Source organism: Ambystoma mexicanum, chromosome 1p, assembly GCF_040938575.1.
Source record: "Ambystoma mexicanum isolate Mex_15411 chromosome 1p, UKY_AmexF1_1, whole genome shotgun sequence".
NCBI classification, from domain to species: Eukaryota; Metazoa; Chordata; class Amphibia; order Caudata; family Ambystomatidae; genus Ambystoma; species Ambystoma mexicanum.
This window is the reverse complement of record NC_090921.1, coordinates 755546739-755572732: the sequence shown is the minus strand read 5'-3', so window position 1 is coordinate 755572732 and position 25994 is coordinate 755546739.

The window sequence follows — 25994 nt, the reverse complement described above, 5'->3', positions numbered from 1 at the left end:
GTAATGAAAAACAGAAGCATGTAGATCCGGAAAGTAAAAAAGAAGCTGAGAAAATGACAGTGGAAGAAAGTGTTAGGAATATAGTAAGGGATATATTGAAGGAAAAGAACTGGAATGAACCACAACCTTCTATAGGTATAAGAAGTGAGGAACTAAGGAGTAAGAGAATAGAGGGATGTAAAGAGTATGAAGCGAGAGATGCAAGGGATGAATTTAGTGAAGAATACTCTAAGAACGGTAATCAACATAATTACAATGACCTAATGCATGGAGGTGGAGATGTAAGCTATGACTTGGGAAATTGTAAACTTCGTAAACCTAAATACCCACATACACCGGGATTGATACTACAATACTTGTTTGAGGAGGGAGGTCCTGTATCCCTAAATAGGAGAAAAATATTGGAGTTATTTGACGAAATCCCTGAACTACGCTTAATAACATCTGAGGACATACAACTTGTAGATTTCATACATGGGTGGAGGTATGACTATGTCAGGCTAGTGATATACTCTCCTCTGGTTAGAAACATTATAATGAAGGAGGCGGAAAGCCTTCACAAATATGGTTATGATGTAGGCCCATGGCAAATTGAAAAAGAAGTGACTGAAGGTAAAAAGGGAACACGGTGGGATGGGGATAAACCTGAAAGACAGGATGGAAATTATATAGACAAAAATGAAAATTTGAAATTTAGACGGGTAGCAGAAGTCCTAGAAGAATCTATTGCGCAATTGAGAGCTTTAAGACAACCATTTTAGGACTGAGTCAATATTAAAAATTTTGAGTTGGAATTCTAGGGGAAACAAGCATTTAACAAGTAATGGTGAAATTTGTGATCTCCTCAAATTGTCGGACCTCCTATTTATACAAGAAACATGGCTCACAGAAAAGCTTCTTTGGGATGGGTTTGACACTGTTTCTATCCTGGCCAAAAAAGGTCCGCTGGGTAGATCCAGAGGAGGTATTACTACTCTTGTTAAAGAAATTGGACTGTCAAAGTGTGAAGACATGTGTGATATACATGGGGAAATTCTGGGAACAGTTTGGACACGAGTACTGGGACATATGAAAGAAACTCTATTTCTGTTGAATGTTTATAGAACTTTGGATTCTAATCTCACTTGCATTTTGGCAAAATTGGACCTTAATCTACATGAATGGTTCTCTAAATATGGTGACGCTAGTATCATACTTGCTGGGGATCTAAATGCTAATTGCAATTTGAAGGAAGTAGAAATATTAGATTGTTTTTCGACTGACCACTTTAACATCAAAATGTGTAAAAGAAAGAAAGTTGAAGGTGGAATGTGGATGAGTTGGGCTGCAGGGTGGGGATTACAATGCCTGGAAAATGACAAAGCCACCTGGGCTGCTAGAGGTATAAGCTCTGTAATTGACTTCATCTTTTTATCCTCCAAGCTTCTCCCTAAAGTAAAAAATACACAAGTGCGAGAAACAAGTACGAGTGACCACTCTGTTATTGCTGGAATTAAAATGGCTCTCGATCTACCCCAATAGGAAGGGCACAAATTTAATGTAATACTAGAGGTAATCGTGTTCGGTGGTCTGAGAAAAAAATCAATAACTTCAACAAATGTATGTTAACTGAATTCAACACTTGTGAGCTAGAGCATAAGATTGCAAGATATTCTGTAAAGGGTTTCCCTGTACACCTGAAAAATGTTTTAGAAGCAAATCTTGCGCCTCAGACTAACCAAAACACAAAACATAAGCACAAATACTCTATTGAAATTAGAACTAAAAAAATGAACTTAGAAGGGAAATAAGGAAAATAGCCAAGAGCTCTGACCTTGACATGAATGGTGTAGAAAAAATTAGAAAGTTAAAACAGAAATATACAAATTGGTTAAAACTGGAACGTATTTGAATACTCCAGGTTGATGGGGAAAATATGTTAGAAAGTTTGCAGGGGAAAAACACTAGGGCCTTTTGGGATCTCATAAATCAAAAAGATGATAATAATTGGAGAAAAATGACAAATCCCATAACCGAAGATGCGTGGCTAAAATACATTAAGCAAATGTTTACATCTGAAAAGGTAGTAGAGTATACGCAAAAAACGGAGAAATGGGACCTAGATGTCACTACTGACATAATTGAGGCAAAGATAAAAAAAAGCTAATACCTCTCGAGCCCCGGGTCCCAATAAACTTACCAATAACATCCTGAAACACTCCTCTCACCTATGGGCCAAGATTCTATATATCCAATTTCAAGACATAATAGAGTCTCATACTATTCCTGACTCTTGGAAGCTCTCTTATATGGTTCCTATTTTCAAAAGGGGTGCAAGGGAAGAACCAGTAAATTATCGAACCTTAAGTATAATGGACGCAGATTCCAAAATATTTGCCTCCATCGTACTGGAACGATTAAATGATTGGATAGAAGAAATGAACATCTTAAAGTCCCGAATAATAGGATTCCGCAAAAATATGGGGACAGACTGTGGAGGTCTCCTGATAAACTGCCTTCAGTTCATCGCCTGGATGTCCATGGATGTCCCAATTTATATAGCATCCATGGACTTAAGCAAAGCTTTTGATTGTCTGAACCGAAACTTGCTTTGGCAGAAGTTGGATGACAATGGAATATCTAAGGGATTGTTGAGCATGATTATTGTTTTGCACAATGAATCTAGAATACAGATAAGATTAGGTTCCGATGGTCTTCTGTCTAGAGAATGCACCATTGACAATGGAATTAGACAAGGATGCATCCTTGGACCAACTCTGTACAATCTATACGTTGCAGGAGTTGGCATAGCCCTGGACGCTTCGGCACTGGTCTCTCCTAAATTTGGCAATCTGAAAATTTGTTGGGCAAGCTACGCAGACGACTTTCTCCTCATAGACAATACGCCTGTTGGTCTTCAAAGACTCATAACAACCTTTGGTAAATATATGCTGGGAATTGAACTAAAGATCAACCCAGGCAAATCAGTTGTTACCAAACTCACAAAAGGGGGGAAAAAGCAATAAAAGACCAACTTTGGGTGGAACTGGGACAATAACAAACTGTTAGTTAAAGAAAACTTTCAATTCTTGGGGTACCCTGTAGTGGCTAGTTTAGTAGGACCTTTCTGGTAAATTATCTCAATTCAAAAGTTAATTGTATGCTAAATCAAATGAAGAGAATTGATAATAAATATGGTAAATTTTCCCTCAAACCCTGCAGAGAATTCTACAAAAGCAAGGTACTACCAACAATTATGTATGGAACTGAATTTTGGCCTAATACAATGGAGATCGAATATAAAGGTGTAGAAAGCAGAATTTGGAAATCAACACTGTTCTTCCTCCCTAAGTGCATCCCAATTGAGGTAATAAGATATGAACTGGGCATACAATCCCTTGTTAGTCTGATTCAGTGGAAGAAACTTTGCCTCATGAGCAAATGTGAATTCTCTAAAAAAAAACACTATATTTTCAGCTTAGAGTGAACGATACTGATGGATACATAGCAAGTCTAAGGTTGGAATGTGAAGCTTTACTCGAGGAAATAGGTATGACAATGGACATCCTGGGGAAAAATCCCAATCTGGTAAAAGAAAGACTTAAGCTGAACGATTGGGAAAAAACTTGCTTGATAATTTGTGATACAAAACTATACACACAAGTACTAACAGCAGGAAAACGAGTCACTGAAATGGAGCATTACCTATTGAAATTTCCTAGTAAGAAAATGAAAATTGGCTATGTGAGATTTCGTATGAATGTGCTGTCAACTAATCAAATTAAAAGTATAAGGGCACGACATGATGGGGTCGTAGGCTTTTGCAGATTTTGTAAAGATGAGGATGAACTGGAAACCCTACGTCATCTTATGTCAGAATGCCCTTGTTTACTAGAAAAAAGAGAAATGTATTTTAAAGAATTCGTAAATAATGTATGGCTTTTGAGAGATCTTCTATGGACAAAAATGCTACATGGAGAATCCATGTCCATGAGAATAAGAGTGTTATCATTCATAGAGCATGTATGTGAAATAGAGTAAAGTCTGTTTTAATATCACTATGTAAAAAATGCTTTTCCAATATGTTGCTGTAAATTTTATTTATGCTGTTAAATTTAAGAAATTGTATTGTGTAAAATGTAAACTACGCATTTGTAAAAGTTTTCTTCTTAACTATGAATCCTTTTAATCTAATTTTAAAATTTTGTAAAAACTAAAACAAATAAAAGAAAAAAAAAATTCCAGTGATGGATGTAGACTGGACTCTTGTAGAAATTGACCAAAATGAAGAAAGAATCCTAAATCTTTCATACTTAAGAGCCCCAGGGCCGAATAGCCCAACTAATTTTATTCTCAAATCTGACCCTGTCCTATGGATGAAATTATTAACCCCCTGTTCGTAAACATCTTAAGGAGTAAATCTACCCCGGCATCATGGAAAAACCCCTTGATAATCCCAATATGTAACAATGGAGATCGCTCTAACCCACACAGTTACTGGCCTATTGTGTTACTTGATGCAGAAAGCAAAATATAAATAGAGGCATGGGTAGTTGGCACTGGCAGATTAAGTGTCAGTTTGGTTTTAGAAAAGGTGTGGGAGCCCTATTGAATGGTCTTATCTTCGGATGCTTAAAGGAGAAGGCATGGGCAAGAGATATATCTCCCATATATGTGACCTCCATAGACTTTACGCAGGCTTTCGACCTGGTTAGTCGACAATGCTCATGGGAAAAAACTGAAGACATGGAATATCCAGAATTACTTATTGTCAATATTGATTTATCTGCATGAAAAAACATATCTACAGGTAAGGTTAACATGCAGAGAACCTTAACTGATAAAATTGAAGTTTCAAGGGGTTTACGGCAGGGTTGCGTGCTTGCACCATGGCTTTTTAATCTTTACCTTGTAGATTTGACAGCAGTTTTCTGCAGGTGGCTTTCATCTCACCAAAGATAGGCAGGCTGCCAACAACGTGGATGTCGTACGCAGCCAATGTTGTCTTATTTGATCACACTCCTCGTGGACTACAGAAGTTAATAAATGCAACCTCCAACTATGCTTTGGCAAATTATTTGAAAATTTAGCCAGGCCAAAACTACAATTATGAGATTCACAGTGAATAGGCGAAAATCATATGGTTATATTTGGAAGGTTGAGAATACAGCAATTACTCCTTCCTTATTAATAACCTATTTGTGTTATATGGTGGATGCCAATACCTCAGTTAAAATATAGTCAATAAGACTTGAGGCGAAGGAACTTCGTACCACAGAAGAAGAGACGCAATTTTAGATATTGTCGATTCTCTAGCACTTTCCTACAGTAAAGACATTTGTAAGGTCACATGGAATATAAATTGGAAAAGAATGAAATCTGCACTTTGGAATAAGATTTTAAACCTTCCTGACTTGGTACCAATGGTAGGCTTAATATACAAGTTAGGACAGACTTCCACGCGAGGTTGGCTGGAATGGAAAGTTCTTGCCTTTTTATAGAAACATATTAGTGCCCTCTTGCAACTCTTTTTGCATGGACTTGAACACAATTGTGGGAGAACAATGTAGTTCCTCAAAATGTTTTTAATAGTAGAGCTGAAGAAATGTTAGTAAAGATTGCACAAACAAAGTATGATCTATGTTCAAATCCCACTAAGAAAAATAAGCATTTCTTTAAAGGGATTGGATTAGTACAATAGAACAGACGTGTGTGTTAAAACTCCATTCCAGCCTATCTGGATTACATAAGCCATTGGGGTCCTGTCTCCAATACTTTCTAAAATTCCACACTGAGGTGACGGTTCCTAAGATTGAAACTGAACCTTTTACCCATGTGAGAGATGAGATCTATAAGGGACAAGTCTGGTGCTATCTCAAAGGCCTGTAGCTTATGCAACTGTAACTTGACCCAAACACTTGAAGAATTAGCTATTGATTCATCTGCACTTTGCACTTTAAGAGAGCAATACTTTGGTAGATATGTGTATAGTTCTTGGTGGCTTTTAACTCAGGACATTTGTTATAGGGTCTCTAGTGGTGATGAAAATGCGCTATCATCTGCTATTTGAAGATTTTTGAATGCTCGTAACATTAATTTAACATTATGATTTAAACCAGTTACCTTTTCTTTCTTTTAATTATAATGTATATAATGAACCAATGTAATTTATTTATAATGTATTGATTTGTTTTTAGAATGTGAATTTTAAGATGGGGAAATGATGGTTCTCTAGCATGGGGTCTGGCATGGATTCACATGCTCATGAATAGTCCCTGTCGTCGGGCAGGGAATCTTCAGTGAAAGAAAAAACAGTTTCACTCAAAAACTGTATTTCTCCTCTAAACCAATCACTGTCCTTTGTCATACTGCCCCCATCCAATGGCATCCTCTCCCTAAGCCCCACCTCTGGCAACCATCTTCAGATTTTTACCGCACGGGAGTCCTCAAGTTTGCTTTCTGAGCTATTTGTATGTTTTTTTGAGGTGTTTTTGATGGAAAAAGGTTCTATTTCTGTTTCAAAGAAGCCTGTATGCTCTTTTCTTCATCTGCCGACAGCAGGGACAAGTTGTCGGTGAAGTTCAGCGCTCATCAAGGGCGTAGATCATCGAAGATTCTACAAGGCCGGTGGGCCTACTTGCGCCAGTGAAGGCTCCTGCCCTGGTGTGGGAACTCAACGTGGTTCTGGCTAGGCTCATTGGGGGCCCCTTTGAGCCTATGCATCAGGCCCCTCAAGTTCCTCTTGTGGAAAACTGCTTTCTTTGTGGCCCTCACCTCTGCCAGAAGGGTAGGTGAGATCCAGGCCCTATCCTGCAAACAACCATACCTGACTTTCCACGAATCGAGGGTGGTGCTGCGTATGCAGCACTCATGCCCGGTTCTGTTGGAATTCCACCTCAACGAGCCTATGGTGTTACCTGTTTTTTTTTCCCCGAAGCCTTGGTCACCAGCAGAAAGGGCCTTGCACTCGCTGGACGTTGCTCATGCCCTGAAGTTCTATGTGACCAGCACGAAGAGTTTTCGGAAGACTTCACCTTTGGTCCTGTGAACCATGGGAAGACCTTGTCCAAGGCTTCCATTTCAAGGTGGCTGTCAGGCTGCATCACCCATTGTCATCGGTTGCCGAACCGACAGCTGCCCAGTTGTCCACGAGCCCACTCCACCAGAGCGATCGCTGCTATGACAGCGTTTCTGCCTGGTGTGCCCCTGCTGGACATCTGCAGGGCTCATATGTGGAGGTCCACACACACCTTCACAAACTTCTACTGTGTCAACAGAGATTCCAGGGAGGAGTTTAGTGCTGGCCAATGGGTGTTACGCAACCTGTTCGCTTGAGATGAGCCTGTTCCACAGTTGAGTTAATTTCTTCTGTTGAGCCTTGCCACCTCCCGTGGTTCTGTAATGTTGTACTGCTAAATATTCGTTATTCATGCGCATGTGAATTTCATGCCAGAACCCATGCGGGAGAAGGTTTAAGTTACTTACCTGTAACTATTGTTCTCCCACATGAGTCTGGCATGGATTCACATACAAACCCGCCCCCCTGGCCCCTCTGCAGCTCTTCTTGGCCCTACTGCCACTTTACGTGCTTACCAAATCTGAAGATGGCTGCCAGAGGAGTGGCCTAGGGAGAGGACTGTCATTGGATGGGGGCAGTATGACCCAGAGGACAGTGATTGGTTAAGAGGAGAAATAGTTTTTAAGTGATAGTGAAACTGTTTTTTCTTTTACCGAAGATTCCCAGCCTGAGGACGGGGAATATTCATGAGCATGTGAATCCATGCCAGACCCATGCTGGAGAACAATAGTTATAGGTAAGTACAGTATCAAGCAATGCATGTCAAACAAAATTTAAGTTAAAGTATAAGTTTACTTGTTTAACCAATTCACTGAAATAAAAATAAAAATACTGGCGCAGCCATACCACCCTGTTATTTTTCACACATGGTTTCAAAAGTCTGCAGTGAAAGGTCTTGTAAGTTTTCACATTTTCTGGCACGCTAAACCTCGTTGTCGCCAGAGAAATGATCCCCTCTATTTCAAATGGACCTATGAATCTTTGGCTAAATTTGTTCTATTCCTGCAAACGTGTATTCTTGGTGGACAACCAGACCAACTCCCCATCTGTATACTGAGTGACTGGATCCAATCGGCAAAGGGTTTATATGCAGCTTTACACTGCTGCAAATCTTATATAGCCTTCCTCAGATTTCCCTCATGACTTTATTTCTGCTACATCTGGCACTTAATATTCTACCAATCTAGACACCCATGAAAAATGTGCATGTTTTCCCTAGTTGCAAAAGAAAGAGTACATAAATGTGGAGTCCTTAGCAGAGTTATTCTAACAAAATTCAGCTAATCGTTCATCTATCCCTCCCCTGCCTTAAGTTAGGATTGTAGGTACTTTTCCAATTCCTAGTATACTTTCTCTCTCTGCCCTTTGGATTGCCTAGTGGACAACCTGGCCTTAATTGAGGAGTTTGCAGAAAACGTGCCAAAACATGGATCCAAATTGTGATCCCCTGACAACTGAGTGGTAAGGCTGTGGAGTTGTACTATTTTTTGTAAAAAAAAGCCTTGAGATAAACTGCTGTAACTGGCTCCTTAATATGAATGAAATGCCCTGCTTTAGTAAAAACATACCCACCACAAGCAACATCGCAAACACCCTTTGTTTCTCAGGAGATCCACAATAAAATCCATAGACCCTGTGTGCCAAGGACAAGGGGGGATTGGGATAGGTATTATAAGATCTGCTGTTTTTTTTTTCCTTCATACATGGCACAGATCACACAAGTCTACATGAAATTCAAGGAGCCGATGCATTTGTCTTCTCAACAGTAACTCCGTCTCGCGAGTTCCAACCTTTTCCTAAAACCTTGGTGCCCAATGAAGGGGATTTGTGAAATTCCTTCAAGACTTTCTCCCTCTGTTCATCTGCTAAAAAGAATTTTGAGTCTTCATAAGGGATGCCCCCATTTGACCTGCCAAATAGGATCCTTCCTGATCCAGGCCTGCATCTATTCTGGAGACATGTGACACTACGTTTCCTGTCTCATGCCTGTTAGATTGGTACTTCCCACTATAAATCTTTCCTCCAGAATGAAATGGCTGGATCCTTAGGATTGAGTTACTTGCATCCTGATTGCTGTCCATTCCACCGTCCTGCTGTCCCAGCTTAAAGGTATTACAAAACTGTATTAGGCAACAACAAAAAACACCAAGTTGCCTCTGGGTCAGATTTCGGGAATAGCAAATGTCTGATACAGCAAATGTTACTGTGGTCCTGGCTTCCAAAATATTTCTCTAACTCATGATTTTAATTGACAACAATCTGCGATGGTGTAATTTACCTCTGCCGCGGCAAACGTCTTGGAACAAAAAGCTACAAAATGAAGTGGTGCTGCAGAAGGTTGACACTGTGATAAGACTGTGCCAAAAGCCAAATTGGGGACATTACCACCACAAAGAGGTGCTTGTCTGCATCCGGATGAGTGAATCGGTACAGTATAAAGCAATTCTTCAAAGCTCTAATACTTTCTGTGTCAAACCAACTTCAGGATGCCTTAAATGAACTGGTAATAGAAGTGTGAAAAGCCCAAAAAGCTCTGCATATATCCAAATAAGCCATTCCTTAACTGTCCAGACCATGGAGGATCCATCTCTATCTCGGGCCCTTTTGAAGAGATCTCTAATTAGGTGAATAGATATTCTCTCTGAGCCTCTGCAGTACCAAGTTGATGTTTGTCATGCTGCCTCAGGTTTTGAGAGGGGATTATGTCATGAATCGAAGCTGCCGCAAAGACATCCATACATGCTCTGAGCACGTAATTGATGACCTGGAAGTCGGCTGGAACATTGCAGAGACCAAACTGTATAACCCAATACTCCCAAGGACATAATTTGGGTCTGAAGGCCATCTTCCATTTATCACCTTTTTGTTTCTTAACCAGATAACCGCCACATGTTTTAATGCAGTAGTATGTTTGTTGTGATCCAACATCACTGGGATTAATGGGAGAGGATAGCGGTTCTTATCTGCAGGTGTGTAAGGGGCCATCCTTGGTGACAGAAACAATGGCGAAACTGCTGCGGACTGGGAATGTCTGATACATTTTTTTTTTCTTCAAGTTCTCTTCTAAACAATACTTTTAGATGCTTATTTTCTTTTATGGCATAGATGCTTCTGCAAAGGATGAGCGCTCCTGCTCCATCTTGATCTGGTGATGGGGAGGCAGCTCCCCAGCTTCTGCCTCACCAAACACATTCCAAATATTTCAGTAGCTCTCGGGCAGAATCCGCATGCCAGTGCCGACTGAATTTTGCCCTAGTGGATCTCGGGCCAAACGCACACCAACCTCCTGTGGGGAATCAAGCATATGCTGAATAAGCCTCCCCTCTCGACAACTCCATTTACAAATTTCAGATTTGCACTCTCTGTTCTTGACCCCTTAATCTGTGTACCAGTTCATTGTTAACCAGAGCATCCCTAGTATTTCCAGCTGGAGAGCATCCATGAGCTCAAACACCATTTCCTCGCAATGGGTGCTCTGAGCCGCAAACCCCAATGCAAATGCCTTGTGTATGATGGTCCCCGATTTTAAAGCTGGGTGCTGTATATGGCACAAACCTGCTCAGTCAATTGCTTAGGAGCCATGGGAACCTTCTAATGACTTTGCAAACCCATTTTCAAAACAATTCCTTATGTCCCCAGAATCAATGACACATGCACAAGGATCCCCACACCTTCACTGTCCAATTTATGGTGATGTGGGGGAATGTAATCCGAGGTGGATTGGCTACCTGCTGCACTCCAGTTGAGGATAAGAATTAGCGGGGTCTATGAGGGCAATCGTCTAGAAGATGCCTCCTACATCCCAGCTCCGCCCAGCCCCCACCCCCCCCACCTCCCCACCTCCACAAGCACCATAAAGGCAAATAGTCTTTCTAATACGTTCCTTCACTTTACACCAAGGGGATAGGGGATGGTGGTCTAGCCAATGCTCAGTGGGTCTGAAGGTTTATGGTCCCTTTCTTCTGATTCCATCCGAGGTTTTTTTATTTATTGTGATTCTGGTTGTTCTTACTCAACCTTCAACAAAAGTTAAAAACAGATCAATAAAAGCATTTCATATTCCTATATATACACGAAACAAATTGCCTACAAAATCACATATAAAACCGTTTCATCTTTTTAAAAGTGCGGAGGGGTTTAACAAATCAATTTCTGCAAACAGTATTACAACAAGCAAGGAAGGGACGAATTAGGTTACCATCTTAGCTTTATCAGTCCAGCCCTGTGTAGAATGTTTAAAACTGCAATCGTGAAAAGAAAGTAACACGGGTGCACACCTTGTGTAGGTATCTTGCAAGATTCAAAAGTAGTAGTGAGGTGCAGAGGAGTGAAATACAACCCCGACACTAGGCTGCAATTGTCTAAAAAAATAAACAAAACACGGTGTCCACGCGCTGTGCAAAACTCACGTCCCCTGCACACTCTAAAGTTCTGTCAAATGACAAGCATTAGTTTGTAACTTTCTGAGTACAAGACCCCTATGCTGGCACAATTGCTTATTAAGCGGACCAACCGCTTATATCCCTTTATTTACAGTAAATTACCATTACAACGTATGTTCAATATTCCTTCTTGTTTATATTCAACAGTTTCTACATTAAAAATAAATGTTTCCGTATTAAATCAACAAATAACAAACAGGGAAACCCAATTCAGATTTTATACAGTTATTTGTACAATATTCAATGCATATTGTCCATTTAATCTGTGTCTGTCTGTTTAATACACTATTAAATTAAAGAGTGAGCTCATCGTGTTTCGGGACTCTGGTTCCCTTCTTCAGGAGCAAAAAAGCGCTTGTCTAGTTTTCGTCTTCTCTGGCATTCTTCTAATACATTCTGTGAAATCTGGGTGGTGAAAAGTAACAAGGACATTTGGTTTTAGTGAAAGTACTTTTTCTAACATGGAGCAATGATTCTTAGTTTGCATATATTATGCAAAGTTACGCTATCTCTCATTGGTGCCCCTTGGCAGCCCTTAAATGGGGTATCGGGTGAAGTCTTTAAGTGGGTTGAAGATTGTATGTTCCTATTGTTGGTTAAACCTGGAAAGTTAGATGAGTGTGTCAAAAATTAGGGGGTAAGTATCATACCCTTATACGAAATGTAATGGTGTCATTCTATAAGAGACTACCCATGTGGTTGTCTCAATCTAGCAATATGGGTTTATGGTATTGCCATGGCCTTTCTCACACTAACAGTCTTATTGGAAACCAGGATCTACATGGAAAAATAGCAATAGGGAAACTATTCGTTTTCAAAAGTACGTGGTAATTAAATGCAGGCGTAGTATAGTCAGTTTACCTCAAGAGCGCAGATTCGTTAGGTGGCAAACGTGAATATCTGGTTGAAAGCGCAGCTCTGACAGGGCAGTTTATAGTCCTTCTCCCTCTTTGTGATCTGTATTGTAGAATTATATGACTACTGTATTGTTCTGTTTCTAATGTTTTTCCGAATGGATTTATCTCACATTTCATCTTTATAGCGCTTGCCTCTGAGAGGCGGATGTCCCAGGATAACGAGCTTATGTGGTACATACTGCTTCCTGAGTCTTCATGGCAGTAATGTCTTTTCCATGTCTTTGCCATTCGAGTTCTATGAACTCAATAAAATACTAAAAAGAAAGGCAAAGTGCGTTGGAGGGCAGTCGTGTACAGCGAAATAGCTCATTTGTATAGTTTTTAATAATAGCTGCCCTTTCTATTGCCTATGGTTACTCACCTGTTGGATACGCAGCCGTTTCTGCCCAAGAGTTCCTGGAATGCCTGCGATTCTTGTACAGATAGGCACCAACCACTGCACAAAGGATACCACAACCAAACTTTCAAGCAACCTCAGGCTTCCAGCCCCAAACACATCGGAGGTCAACCATGCCATAAGAGCATTCAAACTGGGACTCACTGGCCCCCACACCATAACATGTGTCCCAAACCCACACAGCAGGACAGTCCAAGAAGCCCAGGTATCCGACACCCCACAAACAGAGCACTCCAAACACTAGCACCCCTGCCGGTTCTATAAACTAAAGGGGAAGACTGCAAAACATAGTTTCCTCAGCATTTGAAATATGTGCGAAGAAGTATTCTGTGTCAAGCACTTCAAAGTTCTGTATGCATCGCCCCCAATATAAAATTCTATGGGCCTGATTCATGGAAGTGTTTTGTAATGGCGCAATCCCATAGGAAAATGTTCCATGAATCAGGTCCCAAGTGTTACCGATGCGGGGCAATTGAGAATAACATGCTCTCTATTTTGTAGCACAGATTGATCTCTACACAGAGCACACCCTTTCCCAATCCCATTATTCCTGAGTCTTGTCTGGATGATCTCGCCATTCGGGAGTAAATTCAATCTGTATCTCAGGAACTGGCTGGCCCAATAATAATTTGGGGATTTCTCCACGTATTTTGGTATGCTTTCTTGCAGCTCGTCCAGTGGTGATATATTTTATTTATATTGCGCTCGTACACAAGTGTTTCAGAGCGCGACAAGGCAAGGGAGGGGGAGCAAGGGAGAACAAAACAACGATCTTACTAGGCCAGTGACATTGAGAACACGAAAGTGCATGGGCGAGGGAAAAGTGCATGGAAGGGGGAGGGTTGGAAAACTGAGAAGCAAAGGAAAAACAGATCAATAATAAATACCTAAATAATAAAAGGCAACAGAGCTAGTGCAGCCAGCAAGTGGCAAGTGCTGGGTTTTAGGCAGCAGACAGAATCTGTCAAGGGCAGGGGGGAAAAACAAAAAGTGCGGTATGGGGGTGGGGGGATGGTATGGTTACAGATACAGACTCCCAGTGCAAGGGATTGCCCGGGGGCAGTGCGGGTGGGTGGCAGGGTAAGCAGGTACCTGGGCCCGAAAGACAAAGGGTAGGCCACATGCACAGTGCCGAGGAGAGGAGAAGGCAGAAGCAAAGAGGAAGGACTTGAGATGCTTCTGGAACCGGAGATGGTGTTCCTCAAGTTCCAGAGTGGCAGGGAGGTTGTTCCAGAGGGAGGTCCCAGCTGAAGACCGAGATCTACCCCCAACTTGTTTCTTAGAAAAACGACAGACCCTGAGGGAGTGGGAAGTAGAGGAGCTAAGAGCTTTAGAGGGGAGGTATTTACGAAGGGATAGCTGAAGGTATTTTGGCCCCAGAAGGCCTTGTGGACAATGCAGAGGGTTTTGAATTTAATCTGTGCGTCCACTGGGAGCCAATGGAGAGATTTCAGGCTGGAGAGATACAATCCCAGGGCTTGAGGCCAAGAACAAGTCTTGAAGTCCTGTTCTGGATAAGTTGCAAAGGGCAGAGAAGAGGAAGGTAGATTTAGAAAGAGGCTGTTACAATAGTCCAACCTGGCGAGAACCAGGGCTCGGAGACAGTGAGCTTCTGGGGGAAGGAGAGGAGAGGAAAGGCAGAGTACCTCTGAAGAGGTGCAGTAGGAAGTTTGACTTTTTTGAGACTTCAGAGATGTGGGCAGAGAAGGAAAGCGTGGAAGCAAATATGACCCTGAGGTTCTTAGCCTCACAGGTGGGTGTTGGAGGGGGGCCAATGGAGGCCGGCCGGAGAGTGAGGGAAAGGAGGGTGAAGATGTGCCAATGAGGAGGATCTCTGTCTTGCTGTCATTCAGGCAGACATCATTGGCGGCACACAAACCCTGAATGGCATTTAGGCAGTCAGAGATGAGAGAAGGTGAAGAGGTGGCCGAGGGAAGCCTGAAAAGGAGTTTAGTGTCATCAGCATGGCCCTGGAAATTGGAACAGAAAATGGCAATGCAGTGGGCAAGAGTTGCCAGGTATTGGTTGAAAAGCCAGGGCGAGTGATTAGACTCCTGGGGAACACCACAGACAGAAAGGGAGATCTATGAAAGGAAGGAACCAAGTTGGACCTGGGAGGGTCAATCCAAGAGGAAATGGGTCAGTCAGGCCAGAGCCTGATCAGTGATACCCAAGTTGTCACAGAGACGATTGAGCAGATTGGTATGGTTGACCTTGTCGAAGGCAGAAGAGAGTTTGAGTACGATAAGGAGAGAGGGGATGGTAGAATCAAGGTTAGAGAGCAGATCTTCACGGTTGTTCAGGAGAGCAATTTCCATGCTTCTGGCAGCTCTAAAGCCAGACTGATGGTCTTGGAGACAGCCAACAAACAGAGTCAGAATGAAGGGTAAGCTGAGAGATGGACTTGCAAGATTTAAATCCAAAAGTTATCTCTATAATCTAGGATTAATTTGTTTATAAGGATTTTCTTTCCTCATTGGAGTGCATTTGGGCTTGCTGTGTAGCAATACACAGCCCTGGTTCTGCTCGATTCCTTTTGTCCCAAGTGGCCTTGTGATGACAGCCCGTCTGCACCTGAAATATTTGCTACATTGTTACCTAATCCTTGTCGATACACATCCCCCTATAATTCTTATATTTTATGAATTGTCTCAAACCGACCTGTGCACCCCTATACCTTACCTATTCTCAGTTATCTTTTTGGCCATAACCGAGGGGTTGCACGCACCCATTGACAGTGTAATTGATTATAAACAATCACATTACCACCTTTAAAGGACTTTAATATGTCCTTTTCTAGAATAGATCAGACCACCGATAATAGAGCTGAAACTCTTGCTTTTAGTGAAGTGGAAGTGCTTAAAATATTAGGGCTGATCAAGTCTGCAGGAGCGGAAATTGCAGCTACTGACCAACCAGAAGCCCTAATACGGCAACTTTAATAGAAAATACGAAGGGAAATCAACCTCAAACTCCACGCATCCACCCTGACTCAGTATTACACCACCAAAAGAATACCAAGAGGCTTGCGTGTTAACTTAGAGCCAACTCTCCGCAAGGAGAATCCGGCATTTGTTAAACGCTGGCACCAGATTCTAAATAAGTGCTCTCTCGATCTTATACTCCTGACTATCGAGGAACTAGCACACTCATTACAAAATCTGAATGAAGATCTAGAAGGACTTAAAACTTCACTAAGTAAGGGCTACACTGCGGATCAACTCAAGCAGATCTTAGAAGAGACAAATCTGAAATTGGCAAATTATAAACAGGAACTCACGGTCAAGAAAATCAGAAAATGTAGACATGACACTCAGGATTACAAGCTCGATATCGTGTGTAGCTGGCAGGCATATTACAGCCATTTTCAGAATAACCCTAATTTCAATATTCCACAGAAACCAGGCCAACCGCCAGCAGAGAACACCTCATCTGATGCTTCAAGTGCAGAACTTGAAGTTACTCCAGGCCAGAGTAGAGACACAACACCTGTGCCTGGAGCAGAGGAACCAGCAGTTACCCCCACGCCTTTTTTAGAAAAAGGCCAGTCTGAAGAGGAAAAAAGAAAAAATCTGCAACGGAAAAAACGACGAAGAAACATTGATTGTAAACATCTCATCATATCAATTATCTAAAATGGAATTACACGTCTTGAAAAAAGGTTTATCTTTTGTCTCTAATAACAACAGCACTCTTCTTCGTGAAAAAATAGATTTTTTCAAACTAATGAGAAAATTGAGATTGAAGGTCTTCTTCGACTCCTTGGAGGAGGACTGCACCTCCCAGGAACCTCACAGATTTCTCCAATTAAAACCCAAGAGGTCCTTTAATCCACCGGTACAGAACCACATTCTATCTACCTTTGAGAAGACTGTGTTCCAGGATCTTAAGAGAATACAGTTTAAAACTAATACACAAGGCAACTTTACGGTGAGAGAACGCCAGACACTCAAAAGCCTTCTGTACAATCAGGACATTATCTTCAAACCAGCCGACAAGGGGGGAGCCTTAGTACTCATGAACAAACTGGATTACATTGATGAAATCGAACGCCAATTGAATGACCCAGAGACATACATGGAAGTACCCCTGAATCCCACCGAAGCAGTACGATCACTCATCAAGGGGGTATTGGATGACGCAGAAGCAAATGATGTCATCTCAGAAAAACCACAACTTTTTCTAGAAAACAAACACTGCATCATGCCTGTCATGTATATACTACCCAAAATACATAAGAGACTAATCAATCCCCCGGGACGCCCAATCATAGCAGCAACAGAAATTCTCCTAGAACCACTGGCCCAGTACCTGGATAAAATCTTACAACCTTTAGTCCAGGAAACCACAACATATTTGAAGGACACCATGCACTTCCTACACAAATTGAAATATGTGCAATTTGTCCAAGGCAGAGACGTGATGTTCACCATGGACGTCACACGCTTTATACAAACATCGTACACAAAGCGGGCCTCGAAGCAATTGAGTGGCTGTTACTTCAATCAGACCAATGTCAGGGTGACAGACTTTTTGTACTAACTTTATTGAAACTGGTATTGATGAATAATTTCTTTGAATTTCAAGATCGATTTTTCCTTCAAACATCTGGAACAAGCATGGGTGCGGCCATGGCACCATGCTATGCTAATACTTTCATGTATTACCTCGAATATGAAAACATCCTCACCTCACCAAGATGGATGAGACATCTCTCACTATATGTGAGATATATTGATGACATTTTTGGAATTTGGTCTGGGCCAGAAGACGAACTACAAAACTTCTATGAAATCATGAATTTGATGCACCCTCGGATCAGGTTTACCACTGAGACAAGTAACATCGCCCTCCGTTTCTTAGATGTTGAGGTATATGTTGGCAATACCTCTTTAGAGACCAGGATCTACACAAAAAATACCGACTGAAACAGCTTGCTGCTTGCTACTAGCTTCCACCCTAAGAGAACTGTCGACAGTGTGCCGTTTAGCCAATTTCTTCATTACAGTAGGATTATTTCAGAGAACACCGAGTATGAATGCCAGTCTTCACTACTTGAATCTAAATTTATGTCAAGAGGCTACAACCAGTTAAAGATCACAGAAGTAGCTGATAAAGTTAGAGGTATAGAGAGAGAGACACTGCTGACTCGCAAACCCCCTAAATCAGGAGAACCGCTGGTTTATGTCACCACCTATTCAATGCAGAGCATGAAGATTAGGAGGATTATCAAAAAGAATTGGGCTATGCTAGGTATGGAACCCCAATTACAGCAACTTTTTCAAGAACCTCCTACTTTGGCCTCCAGGAATAGTAGGTCACTGCGCAAAGTTTGGTCAAAGCTGAAGTACCATCCTCCTGCACACAGAGTCTGTTTAAGGGAACTATTCCATGCTACAATTGCCAGCACTGCAGCAATATTATAAAGGGCAATAGTATATCACACCCTCACTCTGGTAAACCAATTTTACTCAGACTCCTGCACATGTGACGCCAAAAATGTATTCTATGCATTCAAATGCCCCTGTGGTCTGTATTATGTGAGCATGACCACCAGAAAAGTAAAAATAAGATGGTCTGAGCATAAATCCAATATTCGGTCCAAGAGTCCAAGGTCACCTCGAGCTTTACACTTTGTAGAAGCACGTCATACCATCGCTCAACTGAAATGTGTCATCTTGGAGCAAGTCACAATGGGGAGCGGGGGTGGGGATGTCCAGCGGAGGCTGTTACAGTGAGAAATCCTACGAATTGAACTTTTGGACTCGCTTAGCCCCCGTGGCATGAACACTGAATTTGACCTTATGTGCTTTGTGTAAAACTGAGAAGTCAGACCTTCCTTACCAAGAGACTTGATTCTTTTTTGAATGTACATGCTTTGGAAATTTTTAATGTGAAGATTTACAATTTTCCTCATTTGTTGCACTACGAATATGTACTCTCTCTAGTATCATCTTTGCAAGTCTACATCTTTGCAAGTATCATCTTTGCAAGTCTACACTTGTTGTTTTTATGCTATATGAACTGTCATTGACCTTTCATTTGCTTCTGTATGTTCTGGTTTCGTTGTCTACTTAATGATGTCAGTGTATATGACACTTTTGTTTACACAACTAGATGCTATTGACTTTTCTCGCTTTTTAGCGAATTACAAGTACTTAGCCCCCAAATGGGAGTATTAGTTTCTCTTGTCGGAGTGTTGGGATTATCTCTCCTACCCTTGCACTTGACTCTTGGTTGTTGTCATTTAGGTAGACGGTAGATCCCCTGGCGCCCCTTGGTAGGTCACAGTGGGTGCGGGATACCGCCCTCATGCCCCCAAAGGTGCCTTTTTCCACTTCCGGAATATGCCCCCTGAATTCTGCCTTCCACACTTGACTTCTGCCTCTGCCTGTTAGGCAGAATAGCTTACTGATTAGTGTTCACTTCACGGTGGCTACTGTTTACCGTACTGTCCTTTGCGCCGTGGTGGCACCCCGTGGTTCGTCACGGACTATGGGTGTGCCCCCATGTGCGCTCCCTTATACTCGATATTTACAAACTTCACCATGGGGGCACCCCGCGGTTCCCTTTGGGCTGCGGTTGTGCCCCCATGCGCGCTCACAAATCCCCCTGACTTGTAATTCGTGAACCAGCTGATTGTAGGTGCTGCGTTGTCTTGACAACCTAACACCTTTCAGTGCCCACACCAAGATGGACGTCGTCCTGGCGAAACGTGCGCGTGGTTGCCAGGACGACGCATAATGCTTGAGCACAGTTGCACCGCGCGTTGCGATGCGACCAGACCTCTTTCTTTCTCTCGCGACCTGAGGTAAGCGTCCTGCTCCAATCGGGCCGCTTTTGAGTGTGCATATGCACCTCTTAGCTTTACCCCACGGTGAATACTGTCACTGAGAGTTGGACAATGTTTTCTCATCGAGTGCTACTCGATCTTACACTTTAGTTGCTACCGTCCGCATTAACACGAACGTAACTGGGGAACTCCCATGCCTCTTTGGCAATGCTGCCTGAGATAGACATTTTATTTCCAATTGTATCCAGAAAGTGATTTCTAATATTACAGACCGTGGTTTGGTGCCTTCATGTTTGGGAAGTACTTGACACGCTCAATCACCATTGTACTCTTCTGTACTTGCAGTCAGACTGCCTTTTTATAGGTTTTCTTTGGTTTCATTTTTTTAGATACTCAAGCGACCGCATTCTACCTTTACTCAGTTCTTATCTTGAAGACTGGGCTTTTATTTGGACCCCACGTTCATGTATCAGCAAGGTTAGTTATTTCTACACTTTAAACATTGTTAGTGGATTCCTAAAAACCAAGAGGCTGCACTGAATAGCTCATTTCTTTTCTATTACCCTACAGGGTCCTAGTAATGAACAATTCTTGTGAATATGAACAGTGAAGTCCATACCCTGAAGATGGTTGTATGAACCAAAACGGGTTGGTCATTTGTTGACACCTAATAAGGGACTTCATTTGGAAGTTTATGTTGATTGGACTTATGTATTATAGTGCTGTGACGTGATAAATTCATAGAGACTTGCAACGAGTTTGCACAACACCAGTGGTTGAATGCCATTATCTATGTTCCTTAGGTTTTCTGTACTGTATGTAATATGGATACAATTGTGCTCTATGTGCGAATAGAGGACACTGTGTGAATTTGATTTGCTTACTTCTCATAACTTGTTGGACTTGCAAGATTAAAATCCAAAAGTTATCTCTATAATCTAGGTTCTGATTTATCTATACATTTCGATATTGATGTTTTAAGGTTGATGTCTATTGTCATTGTTAAACTGCTTATTTACTACTTGAGTTAAGTATCAAAGCTAATAAGGTACATTTGTACCTAAATATTCGCCTCCACGGCGTAAAACCTTTGGTGAAAGATTAATTTGTTTATAGGGATTTTCTTTCCCCATTGGAGTGCATTTGGGCTTGCTGTGTAGCAATACACAGCCCTGGTTCTGCTCGATTCCTTTTGTCCCAAGTGGCCTTGTGACGACAGCCAGTCTGCATCTGAAATATTTGCTACATTATTATCTAATCCTTGTCGTTACACATCCCCCTATAATTCTTATATTTTATGAATAGTCTAACTCAAACCGACCTGTGCACCGCTACACCTTACCTCTTAAGCTGAGAGATGGCCAGCTTTTCCAGGAGTTTGCCCAGAAAAGGAGTAAAGGAGATTGGGCGATAATTAGCCAGGCAAGAAGGATCTGCTGTGGGTTTCTTGAGAAAAGGATGCCCAGGAGAGTGCTTCAGAGAGGAGGGGAAGGCTCCAGAAGCAAAGGAGGGGTTGCAAAAATTGGCCATGGCCGGAGCGAGGGTATCAATTTATTTATTTATTTATTTTAATTCTTGTAACGCGCCAACATGCCCATAGGCCTCAGGGCGCACAAAGAAACTTAACAGGACAGACCAACATATAGAGTAACCTGTATAGAGCAGAGAAGGAGATAAGTCAAAGAATTTATTCCATGTTGAAAAAGTATGTTTTTACGGCGCGTTTGAATACGGTGTAGTTCTGTATCTGCCGCATCTGGGCTGGAAGTTTATTCCATAGTAGGGGTCCCTGTGCGTCAAGAGCAGTACCTCCAAATTTAGCTGTCCTAGTTTTTGGCTGTTTGATAATAATGGCCGAGGATGACCGAAGGTTCCTGACGTTTGGCTTAATGCTTATGCGGTCTGACAGGTAGGTGGGACTGCTGAGACTAAGGCATTTATGGGTCGTGGTTAATATCTTATGGGTTATCCGATGTTTGACCAGGAGCCAATGAAGTTTTTTCCTGAAATTGAAAATGTGCGTGCGACGGGTCTGAATGAAAATATTGCGCACAGCATTATTCTGAGCCACTTGTAATGACTGGATATTGAGAGCTGTGGTGCCCGCAAGGAGGCTGTTACAGTAATCCAGTCTAGAATTAATTTGTGCGGTGGAAAGAAGAGCGCAGTTCTCTTGTGATATGAATGGGCAAATGTACCCTATTCTCTTATTTATGAGACCACAGCTTGATTTAATGCTGGAAACGTGAAATTTCATTGACAGATCTTCGTCGAGAACAACTCCCAAGGTCTTGACCTTCTTCTGGACAAGAATGGTGTTGTCACCAATATGGAAGCTAGCATAGTCGGGATCTAGTTTCACCCTAATGTTTTTAGATGCCACGATGAGGATTTCAGTTTTTTTTATCATTAAGGGCAAGAGAGTTGCAGGCCATCCAATCTTGTATAGCTTTATATATTTTGTTGATGGTTGCAGAATCGCTGCTATATAGGCCACTCAGCTGTATAACCACCTGAGTGTCATCGGCGTAGTTCGTATATTGTACGCCTAGTTTGTTTAAGAGGTCAAGAAGGGGACGAATATATAGATTGAAGAGCAAGGGCAAAAGACAGGAGCCCTGCGGAACTCCGCATGTCTGAGAAATTGGAGCAGATTGGCTATCGCCCACGCAAACTCTCACCCAGAAAGGAGGCAATCCATCTGGATGCATTTGCGGAGCACTTGGCGACCTCTCCGAGCCTTGACACCAGTAAGCTGTGATCAACTAGGTCAAAGGCTGCGGAGAGGTCAAGTAATATGAGCAGGGCAGCTTGATTATTATCAGCTATGCTAGCTAAGGTAGATTTGATATCTAGCATAGCTGTCTCAGTCCCGTGACGTGCCCTGTAGCCCGACTGACGGGTGCCCAGGATATTGTATTTTTCGACATGGGCCTGTAGCTGTAAGTAGGCCAATTTATCGATTATTTTAAGAACATAAGGCTCGTTGGTAATAGGCCTGTAATTGTCGTTATTCGCTGGATCGAGGTTCTCCTTTTTCAACAAGGGTGTGATCCATGCCGACTTTAACAGTTCCGGCACCAGACCCTCATCAAAAGAGAGATTAACCAGTTTAGTGATCCATGGAACCAGAGTTTCTAAAGACTCTTTAAGAGTGCTTGTGGGACAGTCGTCCGCAGGACAGGACGTGTCTTTGAGGTCTTTTATGATTTTAAATACTTCATCTTCAGTATAGTGTTTGAAGGAGAATTGAGGAATATCTTTTTCAGAGTTGCTGGGTGAAGTGGTGTCAGTAACGTTTTGCGTGGATGTTACATTGCCTAGGGCTTTTTTTATTTTTTCCTTGTGAGAGTCAATCTTGAGTGAAAAAGCTTCATGAATACTCTGGCACCATGTATTGTCCTTGATGATGTTGTGAGTGATTGGGGGCTGACTTTGGAATTCTGCTAGGATTTTAAAAAGCTCCCCTGTATTAGATTGAACATTCACTATTCTTGCATTGTAATGTGTATTGGCGTTAGGATCCTTCCTACAGGCTCTTTCGAGTGCTCTTTTTTCTTGTCTGGCTACAAGAATGTCATTGGTGAACCAGGTGTTCTTTATGGTTTCAGTCTTTAGTGTCTTCATTTTCAGTGGGGCAAGATCGTTTACTGTTTCTTTGATGTTGTTAGACAAGTGGTTGATAAGTTCAGAGGATACCGTGAAGTTATCGAGGGGTTGAAGTTTAGAAGACAGCAGGGTGGTAAAATTAGAAGCTTTTAGATTCTTCAGATTACGAGACATTTTCTGTATACGTGGGTGGGCGTTGAGTTTTAGAGGAGGGGATGGTAGCGAAATCTTGGCTTGAATAAGAAAATGGTCAGACCAGATACATGGTGTGGCCGAGATATTGGAAATATTGGCATTTTGGGACAGTAGCCAATCCAGAGTGTGACCCCTATTTTGCGTAGGAGACTTCATCCACTGAGCAAGGCCAAGAGAGGTGATGGTATCCATCAGCTTAGTGCCTGCTTTGTCCTGCAGGTTGTTAGCCCAGTGATTAAAATCACCCATAATGATGATTGGGCCTTTAGTGGTACAGATCTGGGCCAGTAGATCGCTTAACTGTTCTTCGAATGGTTTTAGGTGGGCGATAGATTGTTAGTATATTTAGAGTGGTGTGTGGGGAGGTTTTTATTTTCACCCATAAACTCTCGCAGCCTTCCGGAGAGGTATGGGGAATCTCATAACATTCAAGACTTGATTTACACAATGTGGTCCTTGATGGTTTTAGAGGAACAGGGTTGAACCGGTTTTCACAAGGCTTTCATAGGTAGAGGGTGGGGGGTGGCTGAAGGAGGGTGAGCATTCAAAGGAGGAAAAGGGAGAGGACTGAGGGGAGAGGGTGGACATGATGTCCTAGGTTTTTCAGATCTAGTGAGAGGCAAGGGCATTACAAGGAGCCTGTGAGGCGACAGGAGGAGTAGAGACTGCAGCAGGGTTAGCCAGCTCCTTGCAGATTTTAAATAGTTTGGTCGAGATGAGCTGGTGTACAGTTTGACCTGTCTCATACTAGTTATTGTAGATATCCATTCACTTCTTAATAGTGCCTTCTTTACAATTATTCTCCCGTAGACCGTTCCAGACTAGGTGGAATACCTTTGGCAGATTCCAAGATGGCGACTAGCATGGGAAGGACGTGAGAACGAGAAATCCGTCCCCACAGCATCCCAGTAATGAAATAAGGAGTGGGCATCCTGCCTGGCGACAGCTGCCACGGACATATTAGGCCAGTGCGAGAACTTGAGTGAGCCTGAGGGCTCCGACACTGAAGCATGAAGCAAAGGTGGTGGGCCGCATCAGCCATTGCAGGCCCCAGCAGCAAAGGAGGCCCAGAGGTGGAGTGCCGGCCCCGGACTGGTGTTGGCAGCATCAAGCCATCATGCACCAGTGGCTGAACAAGGAAAGGGTGCACCCAGTGTGCGTACTGTGGAGCCCTGGACCTTGGCCAGGGGAGTGTGAGGGTGAGCTGCCCGGTGGGACCCGCGGGATCAGTCATTAAACCTGCCACATGGGCCCGCCTGGGGGAGGCAAAGGGCCAGGTCGAAGAAAGATGCCGGGTGGGCCCTGGGTGGCGTTGCTGGTGCTCCCTGCCCCATCCCCTCCCGCCCTACCCTTCTGTCATTGAGGCGTGCAGCAGCACAGGATTGCAGGGAGCACTGAGCAGAATAGACTGCCTGTGTTGCAGCTACGGACCTTGGTGAGGAGACCCCACGGTGCGGGCTGCCAGGAAGGAGCCCTAGGAACGGGCCCTGGAAGCATTGGGCGTCCACAGCATTGTGCCCTGGGCCCTGTGGACCGGGGAGAAAGGAAACTTCTGGCTGCATCTGGTCACAGGCGCACAGAGCACAATCAAGCTTGGCAGCAGCTCAAACAGTGTGGAGGTGAGCAACCCCTGCATCGGCCCCCCCATCAGTCTCCACCAGTTTGTTTGTACCACCGGAGGCCAGTGGCAGTGTGGACTGGGGGCTGTTATCTCCCCCACCCCTCCAATGGTTGCAGTGATGATTGCCCCAGCCCCCAGGGGCTGTTAGCGGAACCAGGGCGGGCATAACCCGTGCGAAGCGAGTAGCATGAGCAATGCGGTAGCCCTCCTCCACAAGTCTACCAGCGGTACTCGGCCTCAGGAGCAGTGTACACTACCGCCAAATGCCAGGAAATAAGGGGTGGGGTACAAGCGGCAGCCAGCACCCGCACCACGGGAGGGTGCCCTCTGCCAGTGCTGGGCCAAGGACCCTGAAGTCGCCCCTACCCTGGTGCCAGACCAGGCAAACGAAGAAACACACCCCACAGTAGCACCAACACTATGGCATATGAGGTCCTAGAAGCATACTTCAACGACTTCCAGAACAAGTTCACAGCCTCTTTACAAACCTAGTTCGCAACACTTACCTCGGAAATCAAACAAGCGATCCAGGACTTGAAAAAAGATGTTGTGACTCTGGAGGAGTGGACTGACACTATGGAGAGGGCGCTTCAGGAGATAGTGAAGGACAATAGAAAAACAGAGTACACCCTCGAGGACTTGGTCAGGATATCCCACAATTTAGAGCCTCAATGTGAAGACCTTGAAAACCGGTCCCAACGGTCTAACATTCGTAATTGCAATCTACCGGAGGAGGCAGGGGACAAAGACATTAAGAGGGTGATGCAGCGGATCTTTGCAGATATCCTGGTGGATGGGACGGCGGAGTAAGTGCTTATCGACCGAGTAGAGTGGACTGGCCCAAAACGGCAGGACCCAGGAGCATAGCTCAGATAACACTGGCGGCACTAACAAGCTACCCCCAGAAGGAACTTCTTCTCAGAGGGGCCTGCCAGGCTGATCCATTACCTACAACTGGACAGA